The sequence below is a fragment of the Carassius gibelio genome, chromosome B16 (genome assembly GCF_023724105.1).
Source record: "Carassius gibelio isolate Cgi1373 ecotype wild population from Czech Republic chromosome B16, carGib1.2-hapl.c, whole genome shotgun sequence".
In the NCBI taxonomy this organism is placed as follows: Eukaryota; Metazoa; Chordata; class Actinopteri; order Cypriniformes; family Cyprinidae; genus Carassius; species Carassius gibelio.
In genome coordinates this window covers 3,458,964-3,476,293 of record NC_068411.1, presented here as the reverse complement: position 1 = coordinate 3,476,293, position 17,330 = coordinate 3,458,964, and the positions used below count along the sequence as shown (strand labels likewise).

Below are 17,330 nucleotides of genomic sequence, written 5' to 3'. Positions count from 1 at the left end.
TTGTTCACACTGCGGTCGCATTGAAAAAAATCTGATCTGGGTCTGATTCAGGACCACATATGTATGTGGTCTAAATCTGATTGGAAAAAAATTCAGATCTGGGCAAGATTTGAGAGTTCACACTCCCTCTGAAGTCATTTGACCCCCTTTTCAGTGATTCTGAGATTGGAACATTGATGAATCATGATAAAATTCAAACTGGCTCTAAAAATTCATGTTCAAAATTATTCAACCCCCTTTGTGCAGAATCTTTTTTTCTTTAAAATCACCAATAAACGCTGTCTGTAAGTGATTAGAAGCTTCTGTCACCTCTCTACTACAGTTTTGGCCCATTCCACACCTGGAAAAGCTTTCAGATCACTGATAATCTTTGGTTTTCACATTGCCACTGCTTTCTTCAAATTCAACCAGATATTTGCAATGAGAATTAAGCCTGGAGACTGAAAAGGTCACTCAAGTACATTATATGACTGATCTCTGAACCAAGTAGTAGTAGATTTGGATGTGTACTTTGGGATGACTGGCCTGCAGGAAAGTCCATTGATCATCAGCTTCAGTCTTTACAACAAAGGCATCACAATTCTTGTCAAAATGGCCTGATACTTCAAAGAATCCATGATTTCCTTCATACAGTCATGATTTCCACTTCCTGCTACAGTAAAGAAACCCCATAACAGGACTGATCCACCTCCAAGTTTGACGATGGAGATGGTGTTCTCCTGCTTATGAGCTTTGCCTGTTTTGCAGCAGACATACCACTGATCCATGGGTCCAAAAAGTTCCAGTTTGGTCACATCACTCCATAAAACATTCCTCCAGAGCCCTACAGGTCTACACAAATGAATTTTATCAAGTTCAAGTCTGCCTTTTGTTCTTCTTGATCAAGAGTGGTATTCTGCAAGATGTCTCAACATGAAGGCCATACTTGTCTAGTGTTCTTCTTATACACTACATTGCAATGGTTTCCCTCCTTTCATCGGGTCATCTTGCAAGTCTTTGGCTGTACATTGCAGGTTTTTCTCAGTTGCTCTGATTAAACGTTTTATGATATTGTGCTTTTTCTTCAACACCCTCAAAAGGTTTTCTGGTAAAACACACTTTAAACTTAGGGAATAAGGCTGAGAGCTGTGTCTCTAGGAACTTTCAATGTCTTGGAAATATTCAAATAGCCTTAGTATTTCTAAAGTAATACAATATTTATTCTCTTTAGCATTTTTGAGATCTCTGTTGACATTTTTGCTACTCAACTTCAACACATGCATGGGCTAAATCTATGCGTATCAGCTCAAGCTAATTCTGTTTTTAATAGAGTTTCTAAAGGCTTAATTGTGTTTTGAGACAAGTTTCATTTGAGTTTCATTCCCCATCATGCAAATAAGTGATTTAAAAACAGCAATGTTGAATAGGGGTTGAATAATTATGACATAGCAGTATTATTAAAAAATCTTGTAACTCAAAAATATTACATTATATATTGACAATATCACTTTTAATATGCCAGTGAACTGTTATAGATGCAATTTTTATTTTATCCTAGATCTTCAGAAAAGCTTGTATTTGTAAACTACTGCAGTCTCTGAGGGGTTGAGTAATTTTGATTGCAACTGTATCTTGTGTGTATAGGGCTTATATGTGGATATGAAGCAGCAATACAGGAGACCTATATTTCCTGTATATGCACATATATGCACCTCACTTTTGCCTATGTGTGGCATATATACGCATATATTGAGTATGGTCAATAGCCGCTTTTCCACTGTCGGGCCAGTGGGAGCCAGTGTTTTATACAGGCGGCCGGTGCTAATAGCCTCGACCTGTATCACCAAAGCCAAAACAGCACTGCGTTTACACATTTGGGCCAGAAGCTCAGCTGGGCTTCACTAAAACCCACCCTTTACATGCCTCTCAAGAACAATGTCTGCAACCCCATCATTTCACCAACAAAGAGAAGTTATCAGAAAGCTTATAAGAAATAAGTCACTGGAACTAGCACAATCACAAAATGAACACGATAAAAGCTAACGAGACTTATGACAGATAAAATGTTAAATAAATACACGATTGTGATAGAGAATAAGAAGCTGACGTCTGATTTCTTCAAGTAGCCACATTTACCATGTTAACTGTGTGTAACAAAGTTCGTGTAGGAAGGAAGACGGCAGGGTCGGCTGTGACTAATGACTGCTTTATTTATAAATTCAAAACAAAAAGTGGGCAAAACATGCACCAACAAAAGACAAAACAATCAACATCAACTCATTCGAAATGTAGCAGACAGCAGTCTTTCTCTCTCTCTCCCGCTCCTGTTTCTCTTGGTGTTTTATACTTTATCTACGCCAATAACTGCAACAAGAGACAGGTGTTCATTATTTGCGCTTAACCCACTCACTCACCACACATCTCCTGACGCTTTGCCCCGCTGCAGGGTTCGCTAAACCACGCCCCCCCCTTGCCACATACCCCCACCGCCCAACTCAGGCCGGGGAGAGGAAATCGGCCACAGCCATCTGAACACCCGGCCTGTGGACCACCTTGAACTTAAAAGACTGTAAAGCTAGATACCAACGAGTGATCCGTGTGTTGGTATCCTTCATGTGGTGAAACCACTGCAGGGCAGCGTGGTCCGAACAGAGGGTGAATTCCTGTCCCAGGAGGTAATAGCGGAGGGTGAGGACGGCCCATCAATCAGGAGAGTGAAGCAAGAGCAGCCTTCACCTGGCTAAACGCCTGCTGGCATGGCTCCGTCCACTGAACCGTATCTGGTGCTTCCTTTTTAGTGAGATCAGTCAATGGGCTGGTGAGGTCCGAATAATTAGGCACAAACGTTCTATAATATCCCGCCCAAGAACTGTCTCACCTCTGTGGTGGAAAAATTCATTTAACAATGCTTCTGTATACCCATATAAGCATGTTTTTTCTTTGAATTGTTGTGTGAATTTTTATGGCCTAATAGTAATGGCAAACAGGTGATTCACGGAGACGTGTGGGCTCAGAGGGATGACACCTGGGGGGGAAACAGATGTCTGAGCATGACCTGAGAGGGTCATTGAGCCATATAGTGGGGGGACAATGCCTGGGGATGACCTGAGGGGGTCATCTAAGTCCTAAATGTGTGAGAAAACAGCCCATAGAGAGTGTTCCTTGTTTTGTGTGGAAATTTACAGCTGCTAAGACTTGTAACCTTGACGCAGCAAAGGGATATAAGGTGGAGGACTGCCCTCTTCCTGTGTCAGTTTCACTCTGCAGGAACTCAGTGTTGCTGTATGATGGTCTGACTGTCTGAAAAGCTTTCTTTTTAATTATACCTGAGAATTAGTCTGTCTCCTATGCTGATGAGAGTTGATTTAAATTTTGCCACGGCAATTTGGTGTCAGAACGTGGGATTCCTTGGATGTGTCTTCTGGACCTGTGAGCAGAGGGTGACTGGCCAATCCTGAAAAATAGAAGTTCAGCCCTAACCCCGATTAGATTTGAGGGAGAAAGGGACCAAACGCCGAGGCCCGGAGGAGACACCACTGGAATCAGGAAAGAACCCGAGTGGCAACAGAACTCTAGGGTAAGAGACAGTTCATGGTATTCTAAATTCTTTTTTTTTTTCTTTTTTTTCTAAGGATTAAAATAGAAAAGGGAGGAACCATAGTGGTGGGTCCTTCTCCGTGGGAAGCACAATCTGGGTGATTCCAGGGGAATCGGATTGTGAGAATACTGCAGCACAGTTAATAATTTCTAAGGGGAATTGAAACTGCTGCAACTGGCGTGATCGTAAATTGAGTTAAAAATTGAGATCAACGTGATCCAGATATTTCGAAGCGATAAGCTGAGATCACGTGCGAGCGGTTAACATATTTCTAAGAGGGGAAGTGAGACTGTGTAAGTATTGGCTCTCCAACTTGGGCAGAGGAAGTCAGATCTGTTGGAGACGTCTGACAGATTATAGGCACGCCGAAGGAAGAGGTATCCACAGAGAAGGAAACCAGCAGATATGGGAAAGTCTCATAGCAAGCTCGTTGAATATGAGACACCGGTGTTTAGGAAAATTAAAAAAAGTGTATGGCCAAAAATGCATGCAAGATCTGGGGAAATTAATTAAATACCATGGTTTTCCAAAAGAGGGAACGCTGAGTGTTAAAAAATTAAAAGCTGTGAAGGAATCAGTAGAAGAGGGAAGCAAGAGACAGAAAGGTTGTTGTGCGAGACATATGTGTGAGAAATTTGAACGAACTGTGAATTGTTGGATAGCGGAAGCAGATAGGAGAAAAAGGAGAGTGATGCAGAAATAATTAGCAAGTAGAAAGGAGGAAAAGAAAGTTGAAGAATGTGAAGAAAGTGTAAATGCCTCACATAGACCTACTAACCGCTTTTATGTTTGTGTTTCTAAACATGTACCTCCGCTCTATACAAATTTTCCCGTGATCGAGGTGCAAGCCGCGAAAATGGACCCTGACCTCGACTGCTCTCCGCCAAGAAGACCAACAGCACCGTGGTCAGATCCAGAACGTAGACAAGAAACAGAGGAAGACCCAGAAATCATTCCTGAAAACCGCAACGAAGAAATTGAAGAGGAAATAGTGCGCAGAGCACCCCCGACAAAGAAAAGACAAACAAGACAAACAGCGAAAAAAGAAAATGTGAGTATAACAGCTCCATTGATTGAAGTTTTTGGTCCTGATGGGCCTGTTATCCCATCCTGATGGACCTGTTAACCATGGTTTTACTACAAATAAAACCAAAAAACCATGGTTACTATAGTTAAACCATGGTAACCACAAAATAACCACGGTTTTGCTATATTAACCATAGTTTAACCATGGTATTTGTAGTAAATCTGTGGTTATATAAATGGTGGTCAACACGCCAAAAAACCATGGGTTACTACATTTTTACTATAATAAAACCATGGTTATTTTTCGTAAGGGATGGTCTTTAGACCGTGGACTATAGCGGACATGAAGGAAGTGATGGCTCACTTGCCGAGCCCTGATGAAGCAGGTGATAACTTTTCTACTGAATTAGTCACCTTCTGCCAATAATTAAGCCCTACCATGTCAAACTGAGAAGGCTGTTGGCAGTGAAACTAGGGGCTACGAGCTGGCATGAAGTGAGTGGAGAGCTGCAGAAAGAAGACTGTCGGAGAGGACACTGTGAATGGAAAAGTGGCTATCTGCTGTTTTAGCACGAAGAAGGCGAAGAAGGAAAGAGTTAAAGCCAAGGCCAACATAGAGTGGCAGCTGGCGTTAGTGCAAGCAGTGTTGAAGCCAGGGGGCTATTCTGCGCAGCGAAATCAGCAATCGAAAGGGGGAAGATGGAAAAGAGGAGGAGGAAGATATCCGAATGAAACTGAAACTCTGAAAGATGGGGTTGTCGGATCTGCAAGACTGATGAACATACGACATTCAAGTGTACCAGATGCAGACTGTACAAAAAGGATGGTCATTGGGCGAAGGATTGCTCAGAGAACCGGCGAAATCAACAAGCAGACTGAAGCGAGGGAGACGGAGAGCAGAGAGGAGGGGTCCAGGGCGAGCAACCAACGATCACAAGTCAGGAAAGTGAAAATTTTCTAACCACAAACACACACACATACACTGATGTACTTTCTGCTATCTGCAATGAAGAAAAAAGCTTGCTTTCCTTTGTGTATGTCTGATTCTGTTAATGCACATCCCGATAAATGTGCGATAATGTATAAGAGTGAAGCCTTTATGAAAATGCCTAAATATCCTATGCTAGTAGAGGGGATATTGATTGAGTTTTTAGCTGATATATATATTTCAGGGGAGAGATTTATTGTGTAAACTAAATTTGACACTGATTGCAGACTCTGGGGGTGTCCGAGTGACAGAGAAAGAGCAGATTTGCTGTCTGCAAGCAGAACCAAAATGGGGATATGAATGGCACATCATAAATTCTGATTGGGCTGGAATGATGTGTGAACTGGCTAAAAATCGAACAAAACCATTTGCAAGAGAAATCATGTTGCCTGACAAATTGCATTGCACGTCACATGTTGTAGTACAACGAGATGACCAGTATGAAAAAGACTCGTTTGAGGGAGGAAAAGGAGAAACTTTACGTTTTGAGAAAATGTTTTAGACAGAAAATGTGTGGGCAGTTTCAGTTTGCCTGACAGAAAAAACTGCTTCAGTTTTACTCAATGGCAGAAGATTATGTGCCTTGCTCTCCAAGGCCAGCAGACAGGGCCCAGATTAGAACTGTTTGTGAAAAGCTGTGTTTGTGTTACAGACAGAAGAAGATAGGGGAGGGAGTGAAACACAGTGAGAGTCTGGGAGTGTTTATGTCAGAGTGCAAGCATGAAATTGAGGTAGAGAGAGTTGTGGTACCCATTGACAAAAGGAAAAGGGAAAATCATTGCATGACAATTATTTGTGCCTCAGATATACATCCAACATTAGCAGAGTTATGGGCAAAACACAAATATGATGTTGGTTTAATTAAAGTATGTGAAACAGTTGTGGTCTCCCCAAAATCTGATTACAGACCATGTCAACGTCAATACCCTCTAAAACTAGAGGCAATTCTTGGTATAAAACCAGTGTTTGAGTCACTATTAAAAGAGGGGATAATGGTGCCATGCGATTCTCCGGTTCACATTCCAATTTTTCCTGTAAAAAAAAAAAATTAAAATAAGGGACGAGGGTCAGCCCACAGAGTGGCGATTTGTACAGGATTTACAGGCTGTAAGTGCTGCTGTCAGGCAAAAGGCTTCATCAGTACCAAATCCATATATAATTTTGTCACAAATACCACAAGATGCAACATTCTTCTCAGTGGTAGTGCATTTTTTAGCGTGCAAGTTGACTCTGACAGCAGGTACAGCTCTGTTACAGTATGTGGATGATCTTTGCTTGTGTGCTTGTGATGAGCTTACATGTGTAACTGACACCATGACAAAACTGCAGTTTGTAAAACAACAGATTACATTCCTGGGGCATGTAATTAACACCGAATAGCAAATCACTGTCTGAAAAAGGGGTTAAAGCTACAAGAGAAGTCCTAAAACCAGTAACAAAGAAACAAATGTCAAATTATGCAAATTTTTGAGCTGCCCCTGAGAGCCCTGAGAGGGAAGGGGTTGGATTTATGTGAGAGGATTGAGTGGACAGAGAAAGCGGAAGAGGCATTTCTGAACATGAAAGTTCAGCTGTCTGTTGCGCCAACTCTGGGCTTGCCGGCACCAAATAAACCCTTTATTCAGATGGTTGTATCTATGTATCTATAGTATTGACTTTTGTATTGTTGCAGCATCATGGAGACAAATTGAGACATGTGGCATATTTTTCCAGCAAATTAGACCCAGTTGCAGCAGACCTGCCACACTGACTGAGGGCGGTGGCAGCTGCTGAGCAGGCCATGATGGCTTCTAGAGAATTTGTAGGTTATTCTGATCTGACATTGATGGTGCCTCACGCAGTGTCCATGATTTTGCAGGATAGAAAACATCTCACTTATCAACAGCTCGATGGTTAAGATATCATACTATTCTGCTTGATATGCCTAATATCACTGTTAAACGATGCACAACCTTAAATGCAGCTACTCTCCTTCCAACAGAAGAGGATGGGGAAGAGCATCATTGTTGTTTAACAGCACTTGAACAAGTGTGTACGCCACGTCCAGACCTGCCTGACGTGCCACTTGAAAATGTCCTCTTTGCGGATGGCTCAGCTTTTAAAGATCCACAAACAGGCCTGAATAAGGTTGACATTGTGGCCTCTGGCTCATTACCATCAAATTATTCAGCACAAGCAGCTGAGCTTGTGGCATTAACAGAAGCATGCAAACTAATGACAGACAAATGTGTAATGATTTACACAGATTCACGCTATGCATTCGGGATTACTCATGATTTTGGGGCGCTGTGGAAACACAGAAAGTTTTTGAGGTCAGATGGCCTCATGGCAGATTTGCTAGACATTATTTTGCTGCCAGAAAAGATAGTCATTTGTAAATGCGCAGCGCATACTAATAACAAAGATTCTGTATCTAAAGGAAACGCCAGAGCAGACGCATCGGTGAAGGCTGCAGCATCTCAGCAGACAAAATCGTCAGAGTGTACTTTGTTATCTGAAAATAACCCTGACATTTCTTCATCTTTACAGGGCATGCAGACATTTGCGACAGGACAGGAGAGAGAGAAATGGAAGCAGTGTGCCTATGAAGTGGTGAATGGAGTATGGATGAGCAGAGATGGCAAGCCTTGTTTACCTAAACACTTCTTTCCTCACTATGCTAAGTCGATGCATGGGAAAGACCATGCATCGAAAGGGGGAATGATTATGCAAATTAAAGAATTGTGGTTTACAAAGGGGTTCAAAATTTATGCAAAAAAATATTTGTAGCAGAAATGACTCGAACCAGACAAATTGAAGAGTCGATCAGGACTGTGTTTGAAACACAAGCCGAATTCCTCAGGAAGTCATAAATCAGTTCTAGTGCCACAAGTCCCAAGCAAGATGACCAACCAACTTTTTCCACAGAACAGCTTTCAACATTAACACCAGTAGAACAATTACTGAGAATTTCAAGTCAGACAAAAGATTGTCAAATTTGTTGTTCGTATTTGATACGCAACACCGGACATCACGTGTAAACCCATGAGAGTACTACACAAGATCCATTGACTCCCCCCCACCTAGCAGAACCAGACTGAAATTCCTAAGGGGGGGGGGGGGGGGGGGGGGTGCCTTTGAACCTCTGGTCTCCACAGAAATCTTGTCTGACAAAGAAACTGTCTTTTGCACATATATATGGACCAAAATGAACTCCAAAATGACTTCTAAATGAATATCAGTCCATCGCTTAACCCCATATTCATTTATATGTAACCCACAAATTTGACTATCATGTTATAATCACTTATTGTGTATGTCTTTTAATAACTATCGGATAGCTTAAAGATACATATCCATGTCTAGTATCTATGTAATCGAATCTGCTTGCTTGAAATAGTCCTGACCATCAGTTATTTGTCAAATGTATCATTATTCTTGTTATAGGAATCATGTCCAAAATTAGACCCTGCAAGAGCAGGAAAATTCGGATCACATGCTTGGTAAGAGAACATATGATTTATGATACCCCCGAGCCAAGACAATATCTGATTGGTCAAGACAACATTTGAGGTGTGGCCAACAGGCCAGTTTAAATACTCAGGACACCATAAAATCTTGCTTTTAGTCTCTAGCTATGCTTCAGCTATTAGTCATGTCTGCTTTTAGTCTTTAGCTATGCTTCTGCTATTAGTCATGTCTGCTTTTAGTTGTTAGCTTTGCTTCTGCAACTAGTCATGCCTGCTTTTAGTTTTAGCTCTGCTTTTGCTATCAGTCATGCCTGCTTTTAGCTTTTAGCTTTAAGCTTTGCTTCTTAGCTTTTGCTTTTAGCCATGCTGTTTGTCATCACTGTTCTTTGAGCGCGGTTCCAGCGTGCTTCAGCCTGCACGCCTGCTGCTACTTAGCCACGATGAGAAGAAACACAACCTAGTCTCATCAAACTTTATTTTTTTTTATTTTCCGTTTGAGAGTTTCATGTTCTGAGTTAAGTTTTGTAAGGCTGTCTGACCTCGACTGCCCGTTCAACTTCAACCAGCGCACACAACTCTGCACCTTCAGCCAACGCCCCACCACGGGCTTCCCAAGACGTCACTTCAACGACTACTGAACTTCCAGCCAATCAGCGACAACTTTACACAGGCAATGTACCTTCAGACATTTGTGCTGGTGTATCTATTATAAATTTAACCTCATTGAGGAACTCAATGCGAGGGTTAATTAAGTGATTGATGGCTGTTCATGTCTATGCAATTTAACGTATTGCTGTAAACTTGGGATTCCATATTTCCATTCTCTTAGACTCATCTTTCCCTAACTTTCGATCTTCCTGCAACTTGTGTGAATGTATGAGTGCGTGCGTTTATGTTTTAGATAAGTTTATATGTCTTAGATTTATCTAATAAAACCTTATTCATATTGAAAAGAGAAGTAGCTTGTGTTTTGTGCTTACAAGTTAATGTCTTAAACTGCCGATCTTGTTATTGTGCTAATTGATAGTGATTTCACTATACTTTGGGTATTAATATCCAGCGCAGATTTGATTTGAAACAGCTCGTTCAGTGAATCGCAGGGTGTCTCAGTGATCAGCCGTGAAACAGTGATTCTGTTCAAATTCCCTTTAACATCTTAAATGATTACCTTTGAGCTAAATTGACCTATTTCAGCAGCTAGAGGAGACTGCAACTCAAGTCCACCTCTCCATTGTTAACGGCAGTAAGTGAACTTAAATGTAAACATCTGAGATTGTACAATAAGGTAGAAATTGAGCGTGTTCCTAATTTGTGTAATGCCTTGTTTATAGCGGATTTGATTTCACTGCATGTTCCAGTGCCTCTCAAAAGATATTCACCAGAGTCACCGTTCGCTGAACGGAGCTAAAATGTTAGTGATTCAAAAGGGATATAAATCGGTGAATAAAGAATAGTTTTGAGCGTGTTCCTCAATCTATTTATCAAAGCTTCAGTATTCATAGTTTGATTGCCAGTGTGTGTTCCAATGCCACATCAAATTTGATATTTGACTCCCCTAAGTTGACGTTAAAGATTAGAGAACGTTTGTATCCGTTCAGAGTGAATGCAATCTCGCGTAACACTGCATGTGTCCGAGAGTTGTTTGAATGGGAGTGTTTTAAAAGCTTGATCAAGTAAATTTTAACTGTGTACCAACAGTGAAGGAAACCTTTTGTGTTTGTGTCCAGAGAAACTGTCCACGGAGACTCAGATCTGCAGAGGTCGCTATCACTGTGTTCCCTAAACTACAGCACGAAGCTGCTATTTGAATTGAAAAAATCAATTTTATACACCATCGTTTCCGTTTATATAACGTGTGAATATATCCTCTATTGTATTCTACAACAAAAACAATCAGAGCGCCTCGCTATCACTAGTTTTATTTTGATCTCCCGGGTCCGTTATTAGTTTATAGCCCGTTAGCATCTGCAAGCGTGGTTGCTGCTAACTGCGCTTATTGCTAATACTCTATTCACACACATTACCACTGCTGTACTCACTGTTACTGTTACGTGGCGGATGAATGTCTACCTTTGATTGCAGGTGGGGACATGCCCGAGCTGCATTCTGTGCAGCTCGAGCTCGAGGCTGTGGGGAAGCAGATTCGTGACCTGGAGGTGAGGCAGGCCCAGCTGAGAGAGCGGAGAGCCGTGCTGGAATCATCCCAGGCTGACGCTCACAAGTCCAGGGTAAGTATACAGCGTGCTGTTAACAGTCCCACCACATCTACTCTGTGTGTTTCTCTGCACAGGACCGGTGCACCCAGGATGCAATCTTCCCGGATGTCCTTCACTCCGACGCCGGGACACCACGGACCCTGGGTGCATCCACATCGGAGGACGCGCGCCGGGCCCCGGGCGATGACTTCTCCCCCTCCTGCCTTCGAGATCTCCATCCGGAACCGCTTCGCTTCCCTCCGCGAGACAGGACGCGACGCTGTGATCATCGGAGACTCCATCGTCCGAGCTACGTTAGCTGAAGGTAAAGTGCACACTCATTGTTTGCCTGGTGCTTGTGTTCTCAATGTTTCTGCGCAGATACCCGCGATCCTGAAGGCCTGATCGAGACTGTTCACAGCACGACACCCGCGGCGACGATCAAATGCCCACGTATCGACAAGGACACGAAAGGTTAAGTAGACTTTTTGCTTTAAATGAATGGTTGTTGTCATGGTGTAAAGAACAGAAACTGCTATTTGTTGATAACTGGAATCTTTTCTGGGAGCGTCCTAGGCTGTTTCGCGCTGATGGATTGCACCCCAGCAAAATCGGAGAGGAGCTGCTTTCTGACAACATCTCCAGGACACTTCGCTCCATGTGAGTAGTAAGACAATTCTCAAATAACCATTATGATGAGTTTTGTTCCACCCACTTAAATGATAAAAGTACTTGCGCTGTAAAAACTATTAAGACTGTATCTGTTCCCCCGAATAGTGAGGTCAAAATATAAATATAACGTAGGATCTAGAAAAAATCTTATCAAAATTAAACCAGAAACAAGTAAAGTAAATGAACAAAAACAATTTTTAAAGTTTGGGCTCATAAATATTAGATCACGCACACCTAAAGCAGTTATTGTAAATGAAATTATAATAGTTTTGATGTACTCTGCTTGACTGAAACCTGGCTAAAACCAAATGATTATTTTGGTCTAAATGAGTCTACTCCACCAAACTACTGTTATAAGCATGAGCCCCGTCAGACTGGTCGTGGCGGAGGTGTTGCAACAATATATAGTTATATTCTCAATCTTACCCAGAAAACAGGATACAGGTTTAACTCTTTTGAAATACTTCTGCTAAATATTACACTATCAGACATGCAAAAGAAATCTTATGTATCTCTTGCTCTGGCTACTGTGTATAGACCACCAGGGCCGTATACAGAATTTCTAAAAGAATTTGCAGATTTCCTCTCAGACCTTCTAGTTACAGTTGATAAGGCGCTAATCATGGGATATTTTAATATTCCCGTTGATAATACAAATGATACATTAGGACTTGCGTTTACTGAGCTTTTGGGGCAGACCTGACCTGTTTAAAAGAGATGGTCTTCATCCCTCCTGGGGTGGCGCCACTCTTCTCTCTAGAAATATGGCAAATAGTCTTAGTGTTTATACTTGACTAACTGGGGCCCAGGTCAGGAGCAGACAGACTGGCTAAACCGACCGTCTGCTAGCTGCCTCCCATCACAGAGGTCAGTTAATTCTCAGCACATAGAGACTCTTTCACCTAGATATCACACTATAGAGACTGTGTCTGTTCCCAGAACTAGAAAATACAAAAAACGTCCTAACCAAGTTAAGGCTAACAATTTAATTGAGGTTCAACAAATAAAAAAAAAAAATGCAATATGGATAAACAAATGATAAAGCTTGGCTTATTGAATATCAGATCCATTTACGAAAACACTTTTTGTAAATAATATGATTACTGATCATAATATAGATGTGCTCTGTTTGACAGAAACTTGGCTAAAACCTGATGATTACATTATTTTAAATGAGTCCACCCCCCAAGATTACTGTTATTAACATGAGCCGCGTCTAAAAGGCAAAGGGGGAGGAGTTGCTTCAATTTATAACAAGGTTTTCAGGATTTCTCAGAGGGCAGGCTTCAAGTATAACTCGTTTGAAGTAATGGTGCTTCATATAACATTATCCAGAGAAACCAATGTTAAAGGGGGGGTGAAATGCTATTTCATGCATACTGAGTTTTTTACACTGTTAAAGAGTTGGATTCCCATGCTAAACATGGACAAAGTTTCAAAAATTAAGTTGTACGTTTGAAGGAGTATTTCTGTTCCAAAAATACCACTTCCGGTTTGTCACAAATTTCGGAAAGTTTTTTTCGAGTATGGCTCTGTGTGACGTTAGATGGAGCGGAATTTCCTTATATGGGTCCTGAGGGCACATCTGCTGGAAGAGCGCGCGCTCCCGTATAGCACAGCACTGCCCTTACGAAAATTAACCATGGTTTTACTACAAATAAAACCAAAAAACCATGGTTACTGTAGTTAAACCATGGTAACCACAAATTAACCATGGTTTTGCTATATTAACCATAGTTTAACCATGGTATTTGTAGTAAATCTGTGGTTTTACAAATGGCAGTCAATACGCCAAAAAACCATGGGTTACTACAGTTTTACTATAATAAAACCATGGTTATTTTTCTTAAGGGTGAGAGCACAACAGACTTCACTGATCAGAGCGAGAGCGTCGCGAAATGTCACAAAAAGGAGTGTGTTTTTGGTTGCCAGGGCAAGACAACCCTGCACAGATTACCAAAAGAGAAACAGCATTAAGGGACCAGTGGATGGAGTTTATTTTTACAGAGCATCAATGGAGTTGTGCAAGTGTTTTTGTTTGTTCCTCTGCATTTCGAAGATGCTTGTTTTACAAACAAGGTCCAGTTTGATGCCGGATTTGCCGGATTTGCACATCGTTTATTTCTTAAGGATAATGCAGTCCCAAAAAGGGTCACGATCGTGTGTTGGAACCGCATGCGGTGAGTAAAACTGCTTCAAATATCTCTGTGTTATTAACTTAGCTATCGGCGTGTAAGCACATCAAGTAAACAACATGCGATGTTGTCATCAAACTGCACGAGTAAAACTGCTTCAAATATCTCTGCTTAAAAAAAATAAAAAAAGATGACAAAGTGGAACTTAGTCATTTTCCAAAACCGCTAAGCAAATATATACAGTTTCAGTACATACCACATATGGACTGATTGCTGATGCTGCTCTTGTTCAATTTCAGCCTCTGGATCTGATTCTGGATCATAAATATACGCTGAATCTGACTGTTAGCCATGGTTTGTTTTGGTTGGTTTTTTCCTCACGGTGTCACAGCTTCCAGACGCGCTCAACACAAAAGCCTACTGGCGCTCGTGATTCTTTAGCTCCGCCCACACGTCATGCCTCCAGCCACTCGTGTTTTTCCGGGAAAAATCGGTACAGACTATCTTTCTCTTATGAATATAATAAAACTAAAGACTTTTTGGAGTTATGAAGGATGCAGTACTACTCTATAGGTACTCAAGATTAACAGGATATTGAGTGAAAACGAGCATTTCACCCCCCCCCCCCCCCCTTTAATGATAAATCCCCCGTTATGTTTGTACTGGCTACTGTATACAGGCCACCAGGGCACCATACAGACTTTATTAAAGAGTTTGGTGATTTTACATCCGAGTTAGTTCTGGCTGCAGATAAAGTTTTAATAGTTGGTGATTTTAATATCCATGTCGATAATGAAAAAGATGCATTGGGATCAGCATTTATAGACATTCTGAACTTTATTGGAGTTAGACAACATGTTTCAGGACCTACTCATTGTCGAAATCATACTCTAGATTTAATACTGTCACATGGAATTGATGTTGATAGTGTTGAAATTATTCAGCCAAGTGATGATGTCTCAGATCATTATTTAGTTCTGTGCAAACTTCATATAGCCAAAATTGTAAATTACACTTCTTGTTACAAGTATCAAAGAACCATCACTTCTACCACAAAAGACTGCTTTTTAAGTTATCTTCCTGATGTATCCAAATTCCTTAGCATATCCAAAACCTCAGAACAACTTGATGATGTGACAGAAACTATGGACTCTCTCTTTTCTAGCACTTTAAATACAGTTGCTCCTTTACGCTTAAGGAAGGTTAAGGAAAACAGTTTGACACCATGGTATAATGAGCATACTCGCACCCTAAAGAGAGCAGCCCGAAAAATGGAGCGCAGCTGGAGGAAAACAAAACTAGAGGTATTTCGTATTGCTTGGCGGGAAAGTAGCATATCTTACAGAAAAGCATTAAAAACTGCTAGATCTGATTACTTTTCTTCTCTTTTAGAAGAAAACAAACATAACCCCAGGTATTTATTCAATACAGTGGCTAAATTAACGAAAAATAAAGCCTCAACAAGTGTTGACATTTCCCAACACCACAACAGTAATGACTTTATGAACTACTTTACTTCTAAAATCGATACTATTAGAGATAAAATTGTAACCATTCAGCCGTCAGCTACGGTATCACATCAGACAGTGCACTATAGACCCCCTGAGGAACAGTTCCACTCATTCTCTACTATAGGAGAGGAAGAATTGTATAAACTTGTTAAATCATCTAAACCAACAACATGTATGTTAGACCCTATACCATCTAAGCTCCTAAAAGAGGTGCTTCCAGAAGTCATAGGTCCTCTTTTGACTATTATTAATTCCTCATTGTCATTAGGATATGTCCCCAAAACCTTCAAACTGGCTGTTATTAAGCCTCTCATCAAAAAAACACAACTTGACCCCAAAGAACTTGTTAATTATAGACCAATCTCGAATCTCCCTTTTCTGTCCAAGATACTAGAAAAGGTGGTATCCTCACAATTATATTCCTTCTTAGAGAAAAATGGTATATGTGAGGATTTCCAGTCAGGATTTAGATAAAAAACTGGATGACGAGTAATTTCTTACTGCTAAATTCTGAAAGAAAAACAGATGTGTTAATTATAGGACCTAAAAACTCTGCATGTAATAACCTAGAACACTGTCTAAGACTTGATGGTTGCTCTGTCAATTCTTCATCATCAGTTAGGAACCTAGGTGTGCTATTTGATTGCAATCTTTCCTTAGAAAGCCACGTTTCTAGCATTTGTAAAACTGCATTTTTCCATCTCAAAAATACATCTAAATTACGGCCTATGCTCTCAATGTCAAATGCAGAAATGTTAATCCATGCATTTATGACCTTAAGGTTAGATTATTGTAATGCTTTATTGGGTGGTTGTTCTGCACGCTTACTAAACAAACTACAGCTAGTCCAAAATACAGCAGCAAGAGTTCTTACTAGAACCAGGAAGTATGACCATATTAGCCTCATCCTGTCAACACTGCACTGGCTCCCTATCAAAAATTCTATAGATTTTAAAATATTGCTTATTACTTATAAAGCCCTGCATGGTTTTGCACCTCAGTATTTGAATGAGCTCCTTTTACATTATAATCCTCTACGTCCGCTACGTTCTCAAAACTCAGGCAATTTGATAATACCTAGAATATCAAAATCAACCCTGGGCGGCAGATCCTTTTCCTATTTGTCGCCTAAACTCTGGAATAACCTACCTAACATTGTTTGGGAGGCAGACACACTCTTGCAGTTTAAATCTAGATTAAAGACCCATCTCTTTAACCTGGCTTACACATAACATAGTAATATGCTTTTAATATCCAAATCCGTTAAAGGATTTTTAGGCTGCATTAATTAGGTAAACCGGAACTGGAAACACTTCCCATAACACCCTATGTACTCGCTACATCATTAGAAGAATGGCATCTACACTAATATTTGTCTGTTTCTCTCTTATTCCGAGGTCACCGTAACCACCATATCCAGTCTGTATCCAGATCAGAGGGTCACTGCAGTTGCCCGGATCAAGTACTTTTCCAGACCAGATGGTGGATCAGCACCTAGAAAGGACCTCTTCAGCCCTGAAAGACAGCGGAGACCAGGACAACTAGAGCCCCAGATACAGATCCCCTGTAAAGACCTTGTCTCAGAGGACCACCAGGACAAGACCACAGGAAACAGATGATTCTTCTGCACAATCTGACTTTGCTGCAGCCTGGATTTTAACTACTTGTTCCGTCTGGTCAGAGGAGAACTGGCCCCCCAACTGAGCCTGGTTTCTCCCAAGGTTTTTTTCTCCATTCTGTCACAGATGGATTTTCGGTTCCTTGCCGCTGTCGCCTC

General features: G+C 41.1%; 1 protein-coding gene across 6 annotated transcripts in view; it reads right to left on the bottom strand.

The window, feature by feature from the left end:
- The window catches only part of triob (trio Rho guanine nucleotide exchange factor b), a 265,495-nt gene that overhangs the window by 63,591 nt on the left and 184,574 nt on the right, over positions 1-17,330 (bottom strand). The window lies entirely within an intron of this gene.